Source organism: Oncorhynchus kisutch, linkage group LG18 (genome assembly GCF_002021735.2).
Source record: "Oncorhynchus kisutch isolate 150728-3 linkage group LG18, Okis_V2, whole genome shotgun sequence".
Taxonomy (NCBI): domain Eukaryota; kingdom Metazoa; phylum Chordata; class Actinopteri; order Salmoniformes; family Salmonidae; genus Oncorhynchus; species Oncorhynchus kisutch.
The window spans coordinates 2,350,132-2,374,492 of NC_034191.2; positions in this window are offsets into that span (position 1 = coordinate 2,350,132).

A 24,361-nucleotide genomic window follows, 5' to 3' on the forward strand; every position below is an offset into this window, starting at 1 on the left:
TGGGGTGTAGGGTTGGGGTGTAGGGTTGGGGTGTGGGGTTGGGGTGTAGGGTGTGGGGTGTAGGGTTGGGGTGTGGGGTTGGGGTGTAGGGTTGGGGTGTGGGGTTGGGATGTAGGGTGTAGGGTTGGGGTGTAGGGTTGGGGTGTAGTGTGTTGGGTTGGGGTGTTGGGTGTAGGGTTGGGTGGTAGGGTGAAGTGTTGGTGTGTAGGGTTGGGGTGTTAGGGAGTAGGGTTGGGGTGTAGGGTTGGGGTGTAGGGTTGGGGTGTTAGGGAGTAGGGTTGGGGTGTAGGGTTAGGGTGAAGGGTGTAGGGTGTAGGGTTAGGGCTCGGGTGTAGAGTTGGGGTGTAGGGTGTAGGGTTGGGGTGCAGGGTTTAGGGTTGTGGTGTAGGGTTGCGGTGTAGGGTGTTGGGTTGGGGTGTTGGGTGAAGGATTGAGGTGTAGGGTTGGGGTGTAGGGTTGGTGTGTAGGGTGTAGGGTTGGTGTGTAGGGTGTAGGGTTGGGGTGTAGGGTGTATGGTTGGGGTGTAGGGTGTAGGGTGTAGGGTTGGGGTGTAGGGTGAAGGGTTGGGGTGAAGGGTTGGTGTTTAGGGATCGGGTGTAGGGTATAGGTTGTAGGGTGTATGGTTGAGGTGTAGGGTTGGGGTGTAGGGTGAAGGGTTGGGGTGAAGGGTTGGTGTTTAGGGATTGGGTGTAGGGTATAGGTTGTAGGGTGTATGGTTGAGGTGTAGGGTGTACGGTGTAGGGTGTAGGGTATAGGGAGTAGGGTTGATGTGTAGGGTTGGGGTGTAGGGTGTAGGGTTGGGGTGTAGGGTGTAGTTGTTGGGGTGTAGGGTGTACGGTGTATGGTGTGGGGTGTAGGGAGTAGGATTGGGGTGTAGCGTTGGGGTGTAGGGTGTACGGTGTATGGTGTGGGGTGTAGGGTGTTGGGTTGGGGTGTAGGGTGTAGCGTTGGGGTGTAGGGTTGGGGTGTAGGGTTGGGGTGTAGAGTGTAGAGTGTAGGGTTGGGGTGTAGGGTTAGGGTGAAGGGTGTAGGGTGTAGGGTTAGGGCTCGGGTGTAGAGTTGGGGTGTAGGGTGTAGGGTTGGGGTGCAGGGTGTAGGGTTGTGGTGTAGGGTTGCGGTGTAGGGTGTTGGGTTGGGGTGTTGGGTGAAGGATTGAGGTGTAGGGTTGGGGTGTAGGGTTGGTGTGTAGGGTGTAGGGTTGGTGTGTAGGGTGTAGGGTTGGGGTGTAGGGTGTAGGGTGTATGGTTGGGGTGTAGGGTTGGGGTGTAGGGTGAAGGGTTGGGGTGAAGGGTTGGTGTTTAGGGATCGGGTGTAGGGTATAGGTTGTAGGGTGTATGGTTGAGGTGTAGGGTTGGGGTGTAGGGTGTACGGTGTAGGGTGTAGGGTGTACGGTGTAGGGAGTAGGGTTGATGTGTAGGGTTGGGGTGTAGGGTGTAGGGTTGGGGTGTAGGGTTGGTGTGTAGGGTGTAGGGTTGGGGTGTAGGGTGTAGGGTGTATGGTTGGGGTGTAGGGTGTAGGGTGTAGGGTTGGGGTGTAGGGTGAAGGGTTGGGGTGAAGGGTTGGTGTTTAGGGATTGGGTGTAGGGTATAGGTTGTAGGGTGTATGGTTGAGGTGTAGGGTTGGGGTGTAGGGGTGTAGGGTGTAGGGTGTAGGGTGTACGGTGTAGGGTGTAGGGTAAGGGAGTAGGGTTGATGTGTAGGGTTGGGGTGTAGGGTGTAGGGTTGGGGTGTAGGGTGTAGTTGTTGGGGTGTAGGGTGTACGGTGTATGGTGTGGGGTGTAGGGAGTAGGGTTGGGGTGTAGCGTTGGGTGTAGGGTGTACGGTGTATGGTGTGGGGTGTAGGGTGTTGGGTTGGGGTGTAGGGTGTAGCGTTGGGGTGTAGGGTTGGGGTGTTAGGTTGTAGGGTTTGGGGTGTAGGGTTGGGGTGTAGGGTTGGGGTGTATGGTGTATGGTGTAGGGTTAGGGTGTAGGGTTGTGGTGTAGGGTTGGGGTGTTAGGGAGTAGGGTTGGGGTGCCGGGTTGGTGTGTAGGGTGTAGGGTGTAGGTAGTAGGGTTGGTGTGTAGGGTGTAGGGAGTAGGGAGTAGGGTTGGTGTGTAGGGTTGGGGTGTAGGGTGTAGGGTTGGGGTGTAGGGTGTACGGTGTAGGGTGTGAGGTGTAGGGGTTGGGGAGTAGGGTTTGATGTGTAGGGTTGGGGTGTAGGGGTGTAGTGTTGGTGTGTAGGGTGTAGGGTTGGGGTGTAGGGTGTATGGTGTAGGTAGTAGGGTTGGTGTGTAGGGTGTAGGGAGTAGGGTTGGTGTGTAGGGTTGGGGTGTAGGGTGTAGGGTTGGGGTGTAGGGTGTACGGTGTATGTAGTAGGGTTGGTGTGGTAGGGTGTAGGGAGTAGGGTTGGTGTGTAGGGTTGGGGGTGTAGGGTGTAGGGTGTACGGTGTAGGGTTGGGGTGTAGGGTGTAGGGTGTAGGGTTGGGGTATAGGGTGTACGTTGTAGGGTTGGGGTGTAGGGTGTAGGGTTGGGGGTGTAGGGTTGGGGTGTAGGGTGTTTGGGTGTAGGGTGTTGGGTGTAGGGTTGGGGTGTTAGGGTGTAGGGTTTGGGTGTAGGGTTGGGGTGTAGGGTGTACGTTGTAGGGTTGGGGTGTAGGGTGTAGGGTTGGGGTGTAGGGTGTACGTTGTAGGGTTGGGGGTGTAGGGTGTAGGGTTGGGGTGTAGGGTGTACGGTGTATGGTGTGGGGAGTAGGGTTGGGGTGTAGGGTCGGGGTGTTAGGGTGTAGGATTTGGGTGTAGGGTTGGGGTGTAGGGTTGGGGTGTAGGGTGTTGGGTTGGGATGTAGGGTGTGGGGTTGGGGTGTAGGGTTGGGGTGTTGGGTTAGGGTGAAGGGTTAGGGTTAGGGTGTAGGGTGTAGGGTTGGGGTGCAGGGTGTAGGGTTGTGGTGTAGGGTTGGGCTGTAGGGTATTGGGTTGGGGTGTTGGTGTGTAGGGTGTAGGGTTGGGGTGTAGGGTTGGGGTGTAGGGTGAAGGGTTGGGGTTTGGGTGTAGGTTGTAGAGTGTATGGTTGGGGTGTAGGATGTAGGGCTGGGGTTTCGGGTGTAGGGTTGGGGTGTAGGGTTAGGGTGTAGGGTGTAGGGTTGGGGTGTAGGGTGTACGGTGTAGGGAGTAGCGTTGGGGTGTAGGGTGTAGGGTTGGGTGTAGGGTGTACGGTGTATGGTGTAGGGTGTAGGGAGTAGGGTTGGGGTGTAGGGAGGTAGGGTGTATGGTGTAGGGTGTAGGGAGTAGGGTTGGGGTGTAGGGTGTAAGGGTGTAGGGAGTAAGGTTGGGGTGTAGGGTTGGGGTGTAGGGGTGTACGGTGTAGGATGTAGGGAGTAGGGTTGGGGTGTAGGGTGAAGTGAGTAGGGTTGGGGTGTAAGGTTGGGGAGTAGGGTTGGGGTGTAGGATGTAGGGAGTAGGGTTGGGGTGTAGGGTGTAGGGAGTAGGTTGGGAGTAGGGTTTGGGGGTAGGGTGTAGGGAGTAGGGTTGGGGTGTAGGGAGTAGGGTTGGGGTGTAGGGTGGGGTGTAGGGGTGTAGGAGTAGGGTTGGGTGTAGGGTGTAGGGAGTAGGGTTGGGGTGTAGGGTGTAGGGAGTAGGGTTGGGGTGTAGGGTTGGGGTGTAGGGTGTAGGGAGTAGGGGTTGGGGTGTAGGGTGTAGGGAGTAGGATTGGGTGTAGGGAGTAGGGTTGGGGTGTAGGGTTGGGGTGTAGGGAGTAGGGTTGGGGTGTAGGTTGTGGTGTAGGGTTGGGGTGTAGGGTGTAGGGGGTAGTTTTGGGGTGTAGGGTGTAGGGAGTAGGGTTGGGGTGTAGGGTTGGGGTGTAGGGTTGGGGTGTAGGGTTGGGGTGTAGGGTGTAGGGAGTAGGGTTGGGGTGTAGTGTTGGGGTGTAGGGTTGGGGTGTAGGGTTGGGGTGTAGGGTTGGGTGTAGGGTGTAGGGAGTAGGGTTGGGGTTGTAGGGTGTACGGGAGTAGGGTTGGGGTGTAGGGTGTAGGAGTAGGGTTGGGGTGTAGGGTTGGGGTGTAGGGTGTAGGGAGTAGGGTTGGCGTTGTAGGGTTGGGGTGTATGGTTGGGGTGTAGGGTGTAGGGAGTAGGGTTGGGGTGTAGGTGTAGGGAGTAGGGTTGGGGTGTAGGGTGTAGGGTTGGGGTGTAGGGTGTAGGGTTGGGGTGTAGGGTTGATAAGGGTTGGGGTGTAGGGAGTAGTGTTGGGGTGTAGTGTTGGGGTGTAGGGTGATAAGTAGGGTGGTTAACAGGATAGGTTAGTGACGTTAACAGGATAGGTTAGTGATGTTAAGAGGATAGGTTAGTGATGTTAACAGGATAGGTTAGTGACGTTAACAGGATAGGTTAGTGACGTTAACAGGATAGGTTAGTGATGTTAAGAGGATAGGTTAGTGATGTTAACAGGATAGGTTAGTGACGTTAACAGGATAGGTTAGTGACGTTAACAGGATAGGTTAGTGACGTTAACAGGATAGGTTAGTGACGTTAACAGGATAGGTTAGTGACGTTAACAGGAGAGTGTAGTTTGATTAATATGATAGGGTAGTGAGATTAACAGGCGAGGGTAGTGAGATTAACAGGATAGGATAGTGAGATTAACAGGATAGGGTAGTGAGATTAACAGGAGAAGGTAGTGAGATTAACAGGATAGGATAGTGAGATTAACAGGATAGGGTAGTGAGATTAACAGGCGAGGGTAGTGAGATTAACAGGAGAGGGTAGTGAGATTAACAGGATAGGGTAGTGAGATTAACAGGAGAGTGTGGTTGAATTAACAGGATAGGGTAGTGAGATTAACAGGCGAGGGTAGTGAGATTAACAGGAGAGGGTAGTGAGATTAACAGGCGAGGGTAGTGAGATTAACAGGATAGGATAGTGAGATTAACAGGATAGGGTAGTGAGATTAACAGGAGAGTGTGGTTGAATTAACAGGATAGGGTAGTGAGATTAACAGGATAGGGTAGTGAGATTAACAGGAGAGTGTGGTTGAATTAACAGGATAGGGTAGTGAGATTAACAGGCGAGGGTAGTGAGATTAACAGGAGAGGGTAGTGAGATTAACAGGCGAGGGTAGTGAGATTAACAGGATAGGATAGTGAGATTAACAGGATAGGGTAGTGAGATTAACAGGAGAGTGTGGTTGAATTAACAGGATAGGGTAGTGAGATTAACAGGATAGGGTAGTGAGATTAACAGGAGAGTGTGGTTGAATTAACAGGATAGGGTAGTGAGATTAACAGGAGAGGGTAGTGAGATTAACAGGAGAAGGTAGTGAGATTAACAGGATAGGGTAGTGAGATTAACAGGATAGGGTAGTGAGATTAACAGGAGAAGGTAGTGAGATTAACAGGAGAAGGTAGTGAGATTAACAGGATAGGGTAGTGAGATTAACAGGAGAAGGTAGTGAGATTAACAGGAGAAGGTAGTGAGATTAACAGGAGAAGGTAGTGAGATTAACAGGAGAAGGTAGTGAGATTAACAGGAGAGGGTAGTGAGATTAACAGGAGAAGGTAGTGAGATTAACAGGAGAAGGTAGTGAGATTAACAGGATAGGGTAGTGAGATTAACAGGATAGGGTAGTGAGATTAACAGGAGAGGGTAGTGAGATTAACAGGAGAAGGTAGTGAGATTAACAGGATAGGGTTGTGAGATTAACAGGATAGGATAGTGAGATTTCTCAGATTTACCAATTTGATCTGTAACACATTATTTTGTTCAGGATTCCACATTTTAAATAATTGGATAGATAAAGGTATCGATTCAATTCGTATCACCAAAATTCAGCGTAAAAGTGCTCTTGAAATGAAAAAGGCACTTTGTGATTGAGACGGCATATCGTGAATGGTCGGGTCTCTGCCATTAAACTTCAATCGCACTGTAGAGCTGAGCATTGACTATACGGATTGAATCGAGCCTAAAGGCATTACGGGTATGGTTTAAATGTGTCCTCTGATTGGCTGGGTGGTGACAGTCTCTGCCATTAAACTTCAATCGCACTGTAGAGCTGAGCATTGATTATACGTATTGAATCGAGCCTAAAGCCATTATGGATATGGCTTAACCTCGTCCTCTGATTGGTTGGGTGAAAATGTCACCATATCGCTTCCACCTATCCAGTTCTCTCAGACCTACAGGAGAAGCTAGAGGTAGCTTTCCTGGCTGCCATTCACATCTCTCTGGTCAACAGATGTTTCTTTTCCAGCATAAGTCTGGATTGACCTCCTTCCCTGAAGATTTCTAGAATTGGAATTGATTGTGACCGTTCACATTGGTCCTGGAAATCAAATGACGTTATTACCTTTGATACTAGGATTGGTTAGATTTGTTAGAGACCATCCAATCGCGGATTTGTTTTGTACAACAGCCCTTGATTTGAAGTTCCACAAACTTCTACGGTGGCTGTCTCAGACTAACGATTATATCGAACAGCAGAGCAGCCGAAGAATGGAGCATGAGGCTTCAGACTAAGGGTTAGATAGGCATCACCAGTGATGTAGTGGTCAGGGTTAGATAGGCATCACCAGTGATGTAGTGGTCAGGGTTAGATAGGCATCACCAGTGATGTAGTGGTCAGGGTTAGATAGGCCTCACCAGTGATGTAGTGGTCAGGGTTAGATAGGCCTCACCAGTGATGTAGTGGTCAGGGTTAGATAGGCATCACCAGTGATGTAGTGGTCAGGGTTAGATAGGCATCACCAGTGATGTAGTGGTCAGGGTTAGATAGGCGTCACCAGTGATGTAGTGGTCAGGGTTAGATAGGCGTCACCAGTGATGTAGTGGTCAGGGTTAGATAGGCATCACCAGTGATGTAGTGGTCAGGGTTAGATAGGCATCACCAGTGATGTAGTGGTCAGGGTTAGATAGGCGTCACCAGTGATGTAGTGGTCAGGGTTAGATAGGCGTCACCAGTGATGTAGTGGTCAGGGTTAGATAGGCGTCACCAGTGATGTAGTGGTCAGGGTTAGATAGGCGTCACCAGTGATGTAGTGGTCAGGGTTAGATAGGCCTCACCAGTGATGTAGTGGTCAGGGTTAGATAGGCGTCACCAGTGATGTAGTGGTCAGGGTTAGATAGGCCTCACCAGTGATGTAGTGGTCAGGGTTAGATAGGCGTCACCAGTGATGTAGTGGTCAGGGTTAGATAGGCATCACCAGTGATGTAGTGGTCAGGGTTAGATAGGCGTCACCAGTGATGTAGTGGTCAGGGTTAGATAGGCGTCACCAGTGATGTAGTGGTCAGTGTTAGATAGGCGTCACCAGTGATGTAGTGGTCAGGGTTAGATAGGCGTCACCAGTGATGTAGTGGTCAGGGTTAGATAGGCGTCACCAGTGATGTAGTGGTCAGGGTTAGATAGGCATCACTAGTGGTCAGGGTTAGATAGGCCTCACCAGTGATGTAGTGGTCAGGGTTAGATAGGCATCACCAGTGATGTAGTGGTCAGGGTTAGATAGGCATCACCAGTGATGTAGTGGTCAGGGTTAGATAGGCATCACCAGTGATGTAGTGGTCAGGGTTAGATAGGCATCACCAGTGATGTAGTGGTCAGGGTTAGATAGGCATCACCAGTGATGTAGTGGTCAGGGTTAGATAGGCATCACCAGTGATGTAGTGGTCAGGGTTAGATAGGCCTCACCAGTGATGTAGTGGTCAGGGTTAGATAGGCCTCACCAGTGATGTAGTGGTCAGGGTTAGATAGGCGTCACCAGTGATGTAGTGGTCAGGGTTAGATAGGCGTCACCAGTGATGTAGTGGTCAGGGTTAGATAGGCATCACCAGTGATGTAGTGGTCAGGGTTAGATAGGCATCACCAGTGATGTAGTGGTCAGGGTTAGATAGGCCTCACCAGTGATGCAGATGTAGAAATCGGTTTGTCTGATCGCCTGCTGCCGTGAGAAAAGTAACACTGCCTATAAATAAATAAAATAAAATAGTTTCAACGCATTTTTCCACAAATAGAGGATAAACTGTTGTCCATGTTTTTATCCTCCACTACGCTGCTGGGCATCGACATCCTTAGATATTGGATAGTGAACACTGTCCACAAATTCTGTCTACCAAAACTATTCACAAATACTGTACACAAACTATCCACCAATACTGTCCACCAATACTGTCCACCAATAATGTGCACCAAAACTATGCACAAATACTGTGCACAAACTATCAACAAATACTATCCACCAATACCAGTCACCAATACTGTCCACCAATACCAGCCACCAATATTATCCACCAATACCAGCCACCAATATTATCCACCAATATAATCCACCAATACCAGCCACCAATATTATCCACCAATACCAGCCACCAAAACCAGCCACCAATATAATCCACCAATATTATCTACCAATACCAGCCACCAATACCAGCCACCAATACCTGCCACCAATATAATCCGCCAATACCAGCCACCAATACCAGCCACCAATAGCAGCCACCAATATAATCCACCAATACCAGCCACCAATATTATCCACCAATACCAGCCACCAATATTATCCACCAATATTATCCATCAATATTATCCACCAATATAATCCACCAATATTATCCACCAATATTATCCACCAATATTATCCACCAATATAATCCACCAATACTGTCAAAGGACCACAGTAATAGTAAAATATTCAGTTGGTAATGATAGGATACATTATATAGGATACATTTGGTAATGATAGGATACATTATATAGGATACAGATGGTTATGATAGGATAAATTATATAGGATACAGTTGGTAATGATAGGATACATCATATAGGATACAGATGGTAATGATAGGATACATTATATAGGATACAGTTGGTAATGATAGGATACATCATATAGGATACAGATGGTTATGATAGGATACATTATATAGGATACAGATGGTAGAGACTTACTCAGAAAGACTCACAACTCTAATCGCTGTCAGCCGTGGTTCTAACATGTATTGATTTAGGGGTTGAATCCAATCAATATATATATCACTTTGTTTTTACAAATGTTAGAAATTGACAAAAAAAATAGCTAAATTAAATCCATTTCAATCCCACTTTGTAACACAACGAAATGTGGTCTATAATTAGGAACACTTTCTGAAGCTACAGTATATATTTTATACTCAAATAAATATGATATATTTTATATTCAAATAAATATGATATATTTTATAATCAAATAAGAATTATATATTTTATAATCACTTTTAAAATTATTGGAAATAAAAGATCACAAAATTAGAGAAATAGAATACTGATTCTGCAGACAGACATTTATATTGATTTAAAATTCAAGCAAAATTAAGTTTTGAACATTCAGATGCATCAGAACCATGATTAACCTGAACTGAACACCTGATTCATGAAGTTCACCCCAGATACATCTGACATAGATTGGCAAGTACTTGAATTATTTCCTCATAATTTGTAAAAAAATATATAAAATAATAATAAATAAATACTTCCTCATAATTTCTGTTGCTCTAGCTTTTCCTTTTCATCGTAATACTCTTCGTGAAGATCCAACAGGGTTATTATCTAGAGATTTGGCACTTTATGTTTGTATCATTATTGTAAACATGAGTAACAGGTACCTGTAATGTGAGTTTCTTGGATATGTCTCCATTGTATTTTCATCTTGACCAGTGCTTGATTTTAGATGATAGGTGTGAAAGCAGTGCTTGATTTTAGATGATAGGTGTGAAAGCAATGGTCTGACTACAAGATTCTCACACAGTCCAGATCACTAACCCTACAGTACACAGTCACTAACCCTACAGTACACAGTCACTAACCCTACAGTACACAGTCACTCACCCTACAGTATACAGTCACTAACCCTACAGTACACAGTCACTAACCCTACAGTACACAGTCACTCACCCTACAGTACACAGTCACTCACCCTACAGTATACAGTCACTAACCCTACAGTACACAGTCACTAACCCTACAGTACACAGTCACTAACCCTACAGTACACAGTCACTCACCCTACAGTATACAGTCACTAACCCTACAGTACACAGTCACTAACCCTACAGTACACAGTCACTCACCCTACAGTACACAGTCACTCACCCTACAGTATACAGTCACTAACCCTACAGTACACAGTCACTCACCCTACAGTACACAGTCACTCACCCTACAGTACACAGTCACTCACCCTACAGTATACAGTCACTAACCCTACAGTACACAGTCACTAACCCTACAGTACACAGTCACTAACCCTACAGTACACAGTCACTAACCCTACAGTATACAGTCACTAACCCTACAGTACACAGTCACTCACCCTACAGTATACAGTCACTAACCCTACAGTACACAGTCACTAACCCTACAGTACACAGTCACTCACCCTACAGTACACAGTCACTCACCCTACAGTATACAGTCACTAACCCTACAGTACACAGTCACTAACCCTACAGTACACAGTCACTCACCCTACAGTATACAGTCACTAACCCTACAGTACACAGTCACTAACCCTACAGTACACAGTCACTCACCCTACAGTACACAGTCACTCACCCTACAGTATACAGTCACTAACCCTACAGTACACAGTCACTAACCCTACAGTACACAGTCACTCACCCTACAGTATACAGTCACTAACCCTACAGTACACAGTCACTCACCCTACAGTATACAGTCACTAACCCTACAGTATACAGTCACTAACCCTACAGTATACAGTCACTAACCCTACAGTATACAGTCACTAACCCTACAGTATACAGTCACTAACCCTACAGTATACAGTCACTAACCCTACAGTATACAGTCACTAACCCTACAGTACACAGTCACTAACCCTACAGTACACAGTCACTCACCCTACAGTACACAGTCACTCACCCTACAGTATACAGTCACTAACCCTACAGTACACAGTCACTAACCCTACAGTACACAGTCACTAACCCTACAGTACACAGTCACTAACCCTACAGTATACAGTCACTAACCCTACAGTACACAGTCACTAACCCTACAGTACACAGTCACTCACCCTACAGTACACAGTCACTAACCCTACAGTACACAGTCACTCACCCTACAGTATACAGTCACTAACCCTACAGTACACAGTCACTAACCCTACAGTACACAGTCACTAACCCTAACCCTACAGTATACAGTCACTAACCCTACAGTACACAGTCACTAACCCTAACCCTACAGTATACAGTCACTAACCCTACAGTATACAGTCACTAACCCTACAGTACACAGTCACTCACCCTACAGTATACAGTCACTAACCCTACAGTACACAGTCACTAACCCTACAGTACACAGTCACTAACCCTACAGTACACAGTCACTAACCCTACAGTACACAGTCACTAACCCTACAGTACACAGTCACTCACCCTACAGTATACAGTCACTAACCCTACAGTACACAGTCACTAACTCTACAGTATTTCACACTTCCACATCTGTGGTGAAAGATGCCAGAGTTTGAGCTGTGTTTTTCATACCATGAGACATCCCGAAAATCATTCTCCTAACAATACCGTCTGTAGCCTCCAAACGACTTAGCCTTGAACCTAATATGACCCCTTTATGGAAAGATGAGACTCTACGACCCCTACAAGTGTCTTGTTACTCATCTGAGGTCATTACTGTTGAGCGGCCGTCTTCTGACTGTAGCGTTGGAACAGTTTGAGCTTCCACACCCCTCTGTGGAAAGGTGAGACTTTCAGGAACATGTACAGTACCAGTCAAAAGTGTGGACACACCTACTCATTCAAGGGTTTTTCTTTATTTTTACTATTTTCTACATCGTAAAGTAATAGTGAAGACATCAAAACTATGAAATAAGACCGATGGAATCATGTAGTACCCAAAGAAGTGTTAAACAAATTAAAACCAACATTACATTTAGACATGAAGGTCGGTTAAACTGGAAAATATCAAGAACTTTGAAAGTTTCTTCAAGTGCAGTCGCAAAAACCATCAAGCGATGAAACTGTCTCTCATGAGGACCGTCCCAGGAAAGGAAGACCCAGAGTTACCTCTGCTGCAGAGGATAAGTTAAATTAAATTTACCAGTCTCAGAAATTGCAGCCCAAATAAATGTTTCACAGAGTTCAAGTAGAAAATAGTAAAAAATAAAATTTTAAAAACCTTGAATGAGTAGGTGTGTCCAAACTTTTGACTGGTACTGTACATGTCTTGTTTTTTGCAGGTCTCACAGGCCTCACAGGCCCCACAGGCCTCACAGGTCTCACAGGTCTCACAGGCCTCACAGGTCTCACAGGCCCCACAGGCCTCACAGGCCTCACAGGTCTCACAGGCCCCACAGGCCTCACAGGCCTCACAGGCCTCGTCTGTAGGTCCCCCGGTACCAGTTGAAAAAATGAATGGAAGTATATACTCAGACTGTTTACTGACAATAATAAGGTTAATGACATGTAAAAACACATATATATATAGTTTTCTGATCTTTCCTATATCTCTCAGCATTAAGGACTGTCTGTTGTTCAATGTGTTTCTATTGGCTAATAGCAGTAAGGACTATCTGTTATTCAGTGTGTTTCTATGGGCTAATAGCAGTAAGGACTATCTGTTATTCAGTGTGTTTCTATTGGCTAATAGCAGTAAGGACTATCTGTTATTCAGTGTGTTTCTATGGGCTAATAGCAGTAAGGACTATCTGTTATTCAGTGTGTTTCTATTGGCTAATAGCAGTAAGGACTATCTGTTATTCAATGTGTTTCTATGGGCTAATAGCAGTAAGGACCGTCTGTTGTTCAATGTGTTTCTATTGGCTAATAGCAGTAAGGACTGTCTGTTGTTCAATGTGTTTCTATGGGCTAATAGCAGTAAGGACTATCTGTTATTCAGTGTGATTCTATGGGCTAATAGCAGTAAGGACTATCTGTTATTCAATGTGTTTCTAATAGCAGTAAGGACTATCTGTTATTCAATGTGTTTCTATTGGCTAATAGCAGTAAGGACTATCTGTTATTCAATGTGTTTCTATTGGCTAATAGCAGTAAGGACTATCTGTTATTCAATGTGTTTCTAATAGCAGTAAGGACTATCTGTTATTCAATGTGTTTCTATTGGCTAATAGCAGTAAGGACTGTCTGTTGTTCAATGTGTTTCTATTGGCTAATAGCAGTAAGGACTATCTGTTATTCAGTGTGATTCTATGGGCTAATAGCAGTAAGGACTGTCTGTTGTTCAATGTGTTTCTAATAGCAGTAAGGACTATCTGTTATTCAATGTGTTTCTATTGGCTAATAGCAGTAAGGACTATCTGTTATTCAGTGTGTTTCTATTGGCTAATAGCAGTAAGGACTATCTGTTATTCAGTGTGTTTCTATGGGCTAATAGCAGTAAGGACTATCTGTTATTCAGTGTGTTTCTATTGGCTAATAGCAGTAAGGACTATCTGTTATTCAATGTGTTTCTATGGGCTAATAGCAGTAAGGACCGTCTGTTGTTCAATGTGTTTCTATTGGCTAATAGCAGTAAGGACTGTCTGTTGTTCAATGTGTTTCTATGGGCTAATAGCAGTAAGGACTATCTGTTATTCAGTGTGATTCTATGGGCTAATAGCAGTAAGGACTATCTGTTATTCAATGTGTTTCTAATAGCAGTAAGGACTATCTGTTATTCAATGTGTTTCTATTGGCTAATAGCAGTAAGGACTATCTGTTATTCAATGTGTTTCTATTGGCTAATAGCAGTAAGGACTATCTGTTATTCAATGTGTTTCTAATAGCAGTAAGGACTATCTGTTATTCAATGTGTTTCTATTGGCTAATAGCAGTAAGGACTGTCTGTTGTTCAATGTGTTTCTATTGGCTAATAGCAGTAAGGACTATCTGTTATTCAATGTGTTTCTATTGGCTAATAGCAGTAAGGACTATCTGTTATTCAATGTGTTTCTATGGGCTAATAGCAGTAAGGACTATCTGTTATTCAATGTGTTTCTATGGGCTAATAGCAGTAAGGACTATCTGTTATTCAGTGTGTTTCTATGGGCTAATAGCAGTAAGGACTATCTGTTATTCAATGTGTTTCTAATAGCAGTAAGGACTATATGTTATTCAATGTGTTTCTATTGGCTAATAGCAGTAAGGACTATCTGTTATTCAATGTGTTTCTAATAGCAGTAAGGACTATCTGTTATTCAATGTGTTTCTATTGGCTAATAGCAGTAAGGACTGTCTGTTGTTCAATGTGTTTCTATTGGCTAATAGCAGTAAGGACTATCTGTTATTCAATGTGTTTCTATTGGCTAATAGCAGTAAGGACTATCTGTTATTCAATGTGTTTCTATGGGCTAATAGCAGTAAGGACTATCTGTTATTCAATGTGTTTCTATGGGCTAATAGCAGTAAGGACTATCTGTTATTCAGTGTGTTTCTATTGGCTAATAGCAGTAAGGACTATCTGTTATTCAATGTGTTTCTATTGGCTAATAGCAGTAAGGGCAAATAAATAGGTTCATCAAATAATGTTTTCATATTTTTGTGTGATACTCCAAGGGGTCTTAAAATTGAAAATCAATTAGCAAAATGATCCTTGGGATGACACTTAAAACAATTACATTACCATTGATGTGACCTTCTTAAACAATTACATTACCCTTGATGTGACCTTCTGAAACAATTACATTACCCTTGATGTGACCTTCTTTAACAATTACATTACCCTTGATGTGACCTTCTTAAAACCATTACATTACCCTTGATGTGACCTTCTTAAAACCATTACATTACCCTTGATGTGACCTTCTTAAAACCATTACATTACCCTTGATGTGACCTTCTTAAAACCATTACATTACCTTGATGTGACCTTCTTAAAACCATTACACATAGCTTAATAGAACCCCATTTTTTGCAGTATTACTTTAGTGCCTGTTTGCAAACAGGATGTTTTGGAATATTTGTATTCTGTACAGGCTTCATTCTTTTCACTCTGTCACTTAGATTAGTATTGTGGAGTAACTACAATGTTGTTGATCCATCCTCAGTTTTCTCCTTTCACAGCCATTAAACTCTGTAACTGTTGGCCTCATGTTGAAATCCTTTGCATGACTGGGTGTATTGACACAACACTCAAAGTGTAATTAATAACTTCACCATGCCCAAAGGGATATTCAATGTCTTCTTTTTTTGTGTCTTTACCCATCTACCAATAGGTGCCCTTCTTTGCGAGGCATTGGAAAACCTTCGTGGTCTTTGTGGTTGAATCTGTGTTTTGAAATGCACTGCTCGACTGAGGGGCCTTACAGATAATTGAATGTGTTGGAGTACAGAGATGAGGTAGTTAGTCAAAAATCATGTTAAACACTATTTTTGAACACAGACTGAGTCCATGCAACTTATTATGTGAGTTGTTAAGCAAATGTTTACTCCTGAACATATTTAGGATTGTCATAACAGAGGGGTTTGAATACTCAATGACTCAATGCATTTCAGTTGTTCATTTTTTATTAATTTGTTTTAAAAAATCCAAATAACATAATTACACTTTGACATTATGGGGTATTGTGTGTAAGCCAGTGACCTCTCAAAAATTCTAAATGGAATCTATTTAAAATTCGGTCTGTATGTAAACACAACAAAATAATGAAAACAGCAACAGGGTTTCTTTCTGAAGGAACTGTTTTTAAATGAGGGTTATATATGCAAAGTACTCCCATGGATTTTAGAGTCACTAAAGAGGCATTTCATCAGGTCGTCCCTGTTCAATTCTAACCCCATTTAAAACGATCTGACTGAGAAACCATTGTACTGGATGAACAAAGGAGAATCAGTCTGCTACATTACATATATTTAATGAAATCCATAGATCACCCTAAAGTGCTGCCTCTGCTTGGGATTGCTGAAGAAAATCAATAGTTTGGAGAATTAATTATTCTTAAGGAGGGTAAATCTTTACATCATTAACACCATTTCTCTCTCTTTGTGTTTTTTTTTTTTTGTTCCCAGAGCCCCGTAGAGTGAGGAGATGATTGTGGTGGCTTGGAGATGCTGTGTGCCGGTGACACGTTCTAACACCACAAGAATTCAGCAGCTTGTCATGACACACAGCAGATGGAGGTTGGGCGGTTGACATGTTGACACCTGCCACATATTTCTGCTCGTTTGTTTGTGCGTGCGTGCGTGTGTCTCTTCCGTTGACTCAAGTCTTGCCTGAGAGTTATAATTACTAGACACTTAAGTCATTCTACTTCCCATTCAGAGGTTAAAGATGGTTGATTATATTTAGACTGAACAAGCCTCAGGCATTTTACTGTTCCCCTTTAGTTTACCTCTCCGTGTCGTTGTCTGAGGGCTTCTAGAAGACAGCGCCATGATCGGAATTATAAACGCTGCAGTAGTGGTGCATCATGGGTCTGCTGCCTGTAGCCAAATGAACAAGTTCAACAAAGTAGGATCAACGAATTGGAGAGATCCTGATTGGCTAACTGATTTACTGGCCAAAGAAAGTGTCAAGTAACGATTTGAACAGTGCCTTCCTTCTACTTCCACAACACAAAACCATTTACTGTTGAAAACACAGTGTACTCAGTGTGCGTATCCCATCTGAGTGTTTCTGGGGGTTATTATCTAGCTCTGCTAGCTAGCCACATGCCAACGATTTGTTTTGCATAGCAATGTCGAATGAATGGAATGATTAGAATTAACGACTGGGTCAAAACTTGAGAAATATTAAGTGATGATACACTGGCGGCCATTTTGTTTGACTTCCGAAACAGGAAACATGTCCATGTACCATATACCATGTTCCAAACTAAGTCCTTCTGCCGTGTACCTTAGTGTTGTAGGAGTCTGTGCTGTATCGATTCTGGTTGATGTTTGTCTAGTCTGTCAGACAGAAGCACAGGAACTGATCCTGTCTTTTCTCATCAGTAGAATAAAGGTGACTGGAAGAAACACCTTTGGCAGCGTTGCCGAGAGGGGGCTCAGAGGTGGCTGATTGCGAGGTTAATTGGCACTGGGAAATAATGCTCATTATGCTCATTATGCTGAAGGGAACAATCAGGAATTGGAAACCAATCTTTCTGTTTGTTTGGGAGGGGGCCTCGATTCATTTTATTGGGCCTTTAGTTTATATCTGATGCTGCACAGGGAGAAACATCATAGAAATAGCATTACAAAAACGGATATATGCCCTCAGAAGAGGGTATAGCCAATCAGAACAGGGTATATCTCATCAGAACTGGGTATAGGCCAATCAGAACAGGGTATATCTCATCAGAACTGGGTATAGGCCAATCAGAACAGGGTATATCTCATCAGAACTGGGTATAGGCCATCAGAACTGGGTCTGGTGTCTCAGAACAAGGTATAGCCAATCAGAACAGGGTATATCTCATCAGAACTGGGTATAGGCCAATCAGAACAGGGTATATCTCATCAGAACTGGGTATAGGCCAATCAGAACAGGGTATATCTCATCAGAACTGGGTATAGGCCATCAGAACTGGGTATATCTCATCAGAACTGGGTATAGGCCAATCAGAACAGGGTATATCTCATCAGAACTGGGTATAGGCCAATCAGAACAGGGTATATCTCATCAGAACTGGGTATAGGCCATCAGAACTGGGTATAGTGTCTCAGAACAAGGTATAGCCAATCAGAACAGGGTATATCTCATCAGAACTGGGTATAGGCCAATCAGAACAGGGTATATCTCATCAGAACTGGGTATAGGCCATCAGAACTAGGTATAGTGTCTCAGAACAAGGTATAGCCAATCAGAACAGCGTATATCTCATCAGAACTGGGTATAGGCCAATCAGAACAGGGTATATCTCATCAGAACTGGGTATAGGCCAATCAGAACAGAGTATAGTGTCTCAGAACAAGGTATAGCCAATCAGAACTGGGTATAGTGTCTCAGAACAAGGTATAGCCAATCAGAACAGCGTATATCTCATCAGAACTGGGTATAGCCCCTCAGAACAGAGTATGGCCCCCCAGAACAGGGTATGGCCCCTCAGAACAGGGTATGGCCCCTCAGAAGAGGGTATAGCCCCTCAGAACAGGGTATAGTCTCTCAGAACTGGTGCCATTGCGCCCTGATCAGATGTAGTGCACTACATAGGGAATAGTGTAGTATTTGGGACACATATACCATCGTATCTCTCTGTGCCATGCCTCCAGGGTGGGATGTGACTGCTGCCATAGTGTTGATGTGTGTTTGGATTCACACAGAGAGGATCAACAACATCAGCATATCAGATTGATTAGTCTCTCTGATTACATTATAAATTATCTTTCCAATGATTCCCATCTCAAAGCCATTGAAGCGTGTTTAATGATGAAGGTGTCTTTCAAAGATCTTTCTGTCTTATTCCTGAAGGTTGTCTGTATGGACGTCAGCCGATTTTTACAACGTTCAAAAACTTAACATTGCTGAAATGATGACAACCCATAGGTTAATACATATGAAATGTAACATATCATACTAAAGGGAGGGAGACAGATTTATATTTACAATGTTACGTCTATCCCTGAGATCAAGTTGAGCTACCGTACTCGGTAGAGCGGAACACACATTTTATTTGGTTGGCTTGTCATTTCAAAACCTTACGTCTCCCTGTGGGAGGTTCAATAGTCATAGCCTTATGCCCCTCTGTGGGAGGTTCAACAGTCAGAGCATTACGCCCCTCTGTGGGAGGTTCAACAGTCAGAGCATTACGCCCCTCTGTGGGAGGTTCAACAGTCAGAGCCTTACGTCTCTCTGTGGGAGGTTCAATAGTCATAGCCTTACGCCCCTCTGTGGGAGGTTCAGTCCCCCGCACCTCTTTTCAGATGGGTTGGGTTAAAATACATATTTCAGTTAAATGCATTCTGTTGTACAACTGACTAGGTATCCCCCATTCTGTTGTACAACTGACTAGGTATCCCCCATTCTGTTGTACAACTGACTAGGTATCCCCCATTCTGTTGTACAACTGACTAGGTATCCCCCATTCTGTTGTACAACTGACTAGGTATCCCACTTTCTGTTGTACAACTGACTAGGTATCCCCCATTCTGTTGTACAACTGACTAGGTATCCCCCATTCTGTTGTACAACTGACTAGGTATCCCCCATTCTGTTGTACAACTGACTAGGTATCCCCCATTCTGTTGTACAACTGACTAGGTATCCCCCATTCTGTTGTACAACTGACTAGGTATCCCCCATTCTGTTGTACAACTGACTAGGTATCCCAGTTTCCCTTTCCTTTCATCAGTCATTTGAGAGCGATGGGCTGATGACCATAATCTCAGTATTGTGTTACCGATCGAACATGCCTCATGTATCACTAGCCGCTTTAAACAATGCCACTTGTATATGTTTACATACCATACATTACTCATCTCATATGTTATACTGTACTCTATACCATCTACTGCATCTTGTTTACATACCCTACATTACTCATCTCATATGTTATACTGTACTCTATACCATCTACTGCATCTTGTTTACATACCCTACATTACTCATCTCATATGTATATACTGTACTCTATACCATCTACTGCATCTTGTTTACATACCCTACATTACTCATCTCATATGTATATACTGTACTCTATACCATCTACTGCATCTTGTTTACATACCCTACATTACTCATCTCATATGTTATACTGTACTCTATACCATCTACTGCATCTTGTTTACATACCCTACATTACTCATCTCATATGTATATACTGTACTCTATACCATCAACTGCATCTTGTTTACATACCCTACATTACTCATCTCATATGTTATACTGTACTCTATACCATCTACTGCATCTTGTTTACATACCCTACATTACTCATCTCATATGTTATACTGTACTCTATACCATCTACTGCATCTTGTTTACATACCCTACATTACTCATCTCATATGTATATACTGTACTCGATACCATCTACTGCATCTTGTTTACATACCCTACATTACTCATCTCAAATGTATATACTGTACTCGATACCATCTACTGCATCTTGCCTATGCCGCTCTGTACCATCACTCATTCATATATATTTATGTACATATTCTTCATCCCTTTACACTTGTGTGTATAAGGTCGTTGTTGTGAAATTGTTAGATTACTTGTTGGTTATTACTGCACGGTCGGAACTAGAAGCACAAGCATTTCGCTACTCATTAACATCTGCTAACCATGTGTATGTGACAAATAAAATTTGATTTGAGAATAAATCTTTACTGTGTGTTGACTCCCAGCTGGCATCATTCTGACATGAGATCTAATACATCACCTTCTATCAGGACTGGAAAGGCAGCATGTTATATCTGTCCCTGTGTTGTCTTGGCCAGTCTGCTTCCCCAGCCAGCTGTGTGTTAGAGCGAGGCTACAGCCCACTGGTTGCTTTACACCAGTCTGCTGTGCTGCAGGAGGTTTGAACTTCACATGAAGGCACAATCTGGGATATGTCTTGTTGTTTGATTAGAATTTCAATGAATTACAATCAGTGTTGTTTATTGAAGACTTTAACTTGCATCCTTAACTCTGTCTCTAGGAATGTGATGGTGGTTGCATTTCTCCCTTTTCCGTCCTACAGCTTCATACCCAAGCTGGTGGCGGGGCTGAAACACGAACTCAGGATTGGGGCTTTAAAAGTCCTGTGAAAAGAAACTGTGATGGATGGATCAGTCTCTCTCTCTCTCTCTCTCTCTCTCTCCTCTCTCTCTCTCTCTCTCTCTCTCTCTCTCTCTCTCTCTCTCTCTCTCTCTCTCTCTCTCCTCTCTCTCTCTCTCTCTCTCTCTCTCTCTCTCTCTCTCTCTCTCTCTCTCTCTCTCTCTCTCTCTCTCTCTCTCTCAGAAGTGTTGCATTAGTAATGAGAGTTGCAGTGCTGAGTGAGTGACGAAGATTTAGCCTCACCTCTCCATAGCACCAGTCAGTGTGCTGAGAGGGGAGGGAGGTGGAGAAGGATAGAGAAGGGTTGGGAGAGGAGAGGGAGGGAGGTGGAGATGAAGAGATAGAGAGTGGGAGAGGAGAGACGGGGAGGGACTCAAACTTCCTTTCTCTTTCTCTGACTACCCACCATAGTAACATTCACTATGCTATCTGACTACCCACCATAGTAACATTCACTATCATATCTGACTACCCACCATAGTAACATTCACTATCCTATCTGACTACCCACATTAATTGAATTATCCTTCCCAAATGACTGAATAGCACAAGTAATCTGAACACATCAGTTACCATTTATAATCCATTCTACCTAACCATGTGGTGATCTGTAATCCATTCTACCTAACCGTGTGGTGATCTGTAATCCACTATGATAAACCATGTGGTGATCTGTAATTCACTATGATAAACCGTGTGGTGATCTGTAATCCACTATGATAAACCATGTGGTGATCTCTAATCCATTATGATAAACCGTGTGGTGATCTGTAATCCACTATGATAAACCATGTGGTGATCTCTAATCCATTATGATAAACCATGTGGTGATCTGTAATCCATTATGATAAACCATGTGGTGATCTGTAATCCACTATGATAAACCGTGTGGTGATCTGTAATCCACTATGATAAACCATGTGGTGATCTCTAATCCATTATGATAAACCATGTGGTGATCTCTAATCCATTATGATAAACCGTGGTGATCTCTAATCCATTATGATAAACCATGTGGTGATCTGTAATCCATTCTACCTAACCGTGTGGTGATCTGTAATCCATTCTACCTGACCGCGTGGTGATCTGTAATCCACTATGATAAACCATGTGGTGATCTGTAATCCATTATGATAAACCATGCGATGATCTGTAATCCACTATGATAAACCATGTGATGATCTGTAATCCATTATGATAAACAATGTGGTGATCTGTAATCCATTCTACCTAACCATGTGATGATCTGTAATCCACTATGATAAACCTTGTGGTGATCTGTAATCCATTCTACCTAACCATGTGGTGATCTGTAATCCATTCTACCGAACCTTGTGATGATCTGTAATCCACTATGATAAACCATGTGGTGATCTGTAATCCATTCTACCTAACCATGTGGTGATCTGTAATCCATTCTACCTAACCATGTGATGATCTGTAATCCACTATGATAAACCTTGTGGTGATCTGTAATCCATTCTACCTAACCATGTGGTGATCTGTAATCCATTCTACCGAACCTTGTGATGATCTGTAATCCACTATGATAAACCATGTGGTGATCTGTAATCCATTCTACCTAACCATGTGGTGATCTGTAATCCATTCTACCTAACCATGTGATGATCTGTAATCCACTATGATAAACCATGTGATGATCCAGATATTGAACTGTTATTTTCTGTTCAGCCATAATAGCTTCCCATCTGTGTTCATGACACATAAATTATACATGACTTATCAGTAATAACTTGAAGAGAGAATTATATTTTTTAATTTCCATGAGTGATAGCGGATGATGTTTAAAATCGTCCTTCATTCAATCAAGTGCAGCCCGAACCGAAATCGACTTGAATTGAAACCTGAATTGAGCCCTAACTTCCAACAAATAGTCCTAATTTCAACCTTCAGGCTTCCACATCCTCCAAGACAGGTGAAATAGTAAGAGATAAAAGAGCCATAATAAATAGAGATGGAGAGACAGAAGACTGAGACAGAAACAGAGTGTCCTCTGCCTGCAGGTCATCAATAACCCCGGGGAGAGAGTGACCACAACCGAGCAGTCTGCGATCTGCCTCGACCAAACTGAAATATTATCTCCAACCCCGGCTGTAACATCCGCTTTGGAATATACTGTAATATACTGTATTTATAGTACTGTAGGAGTACTGTAATATACTGTATTTATAGTACTGTAGGTGTACTGTAATATACTGTATTTATAGTACTGTAGGTGTACTGTAATATGATACACTATATTACTGTAGGTGTACTGTAATATACTGTATTATAGTACTGTAGGTGTACTGTAATATGATACACTATATTACTGTAGGAGTACTGTAATATACTGTATTTATAGTACTGTAGGTGTACTGTAATATACTGTATTTATAGTACTGTAGGAGTACTGTAATATACTGTATTTATAGTACTGTAGGTGTACTGTAATATACTGTATTTATAGTACTGTAGGTGTACTGTAATATACTGTATTTATAGTACTGTAGGTGTACTGTAATATACTGTATTTATAGTACTGTAGGTGTACTGTAATATACTGTATTTATAGTACTGTAGGTGTACTGTAATATACTGTATTTATAGTACTGTAGGTGTACTGTAATATACTGTATTTATAGTACTGTAGGTGTACTGTAATATACTGTATTTATAGTACTGTAGGTGTACTGTAATATACTGTATTTATAGTACTGTAGGTGTACTGTAATATACTGTATTTATAGTACTGTAGGTGTACTGTAATATACTGTATTTATAGTACTGTAGGTGTACTGTAATATACTGTATTTATAGTACTGTAGGTGTACTGTAATATACTGTATTTATAGTACTGTAGGTGTACTGTAATATACTGTATTTATAGGACTGTAATATACTGTATTTATAGTACTGTAGGTGTACTGTAATATACTGTATTTATAGTACTGTAGGTGTACTGTAATATACTGTATTTATAGTACTGTAGGTGTACTGTAATATACTGTATTTATAGTACTGTAGGTGTACTGTAATATACTGTATTTATAGTACTGTAGGAGTACTGTAATATACTGTATTTATAGTACTGTAGGTGTACTGTAATATACTGTATTTATAGTACTGTAGGTGTACTGTAATATACTGTATTTATAGTACTGTAGGTGTACTGTAATATACTGTATTTATAGTACTGTAGGTGTACTGTAATATACTGTATTTATAGTACTGTAGGAGTACTGTAATATACTGTATTTATAGTACTGTAGGTGTACTGTAATATACTGTATTTATAGTACTGTAGGTGTACTGTAATATGATACACTATATTACTGTAGGTGTACTGTAATATGATACACTATATTACTGTAGGTGTAGTGTAATATACTGTATTTATAGTACTGTAGGTGTACTGTAATATGATACACTATATTACTGTAGGTGTAGTGTAATATACTGTATTTATAGTACTGTAGGTGTACTGTAATATACTGTATTTATAGTACTGTAGGTGTACTGTAATATGATACACTATATTACTGTAGGTGTACTGTAATATACTGTATTTATAGTACTGTAGGTGTACTGTAATATGATACACTATATTACTGTAGGAGTACTGTAATATGATACACTATATTACTGTAGGAGTACTGTAATATACTGTATTTATAGTACTGTAGGTGTACTGTAATATACTGTA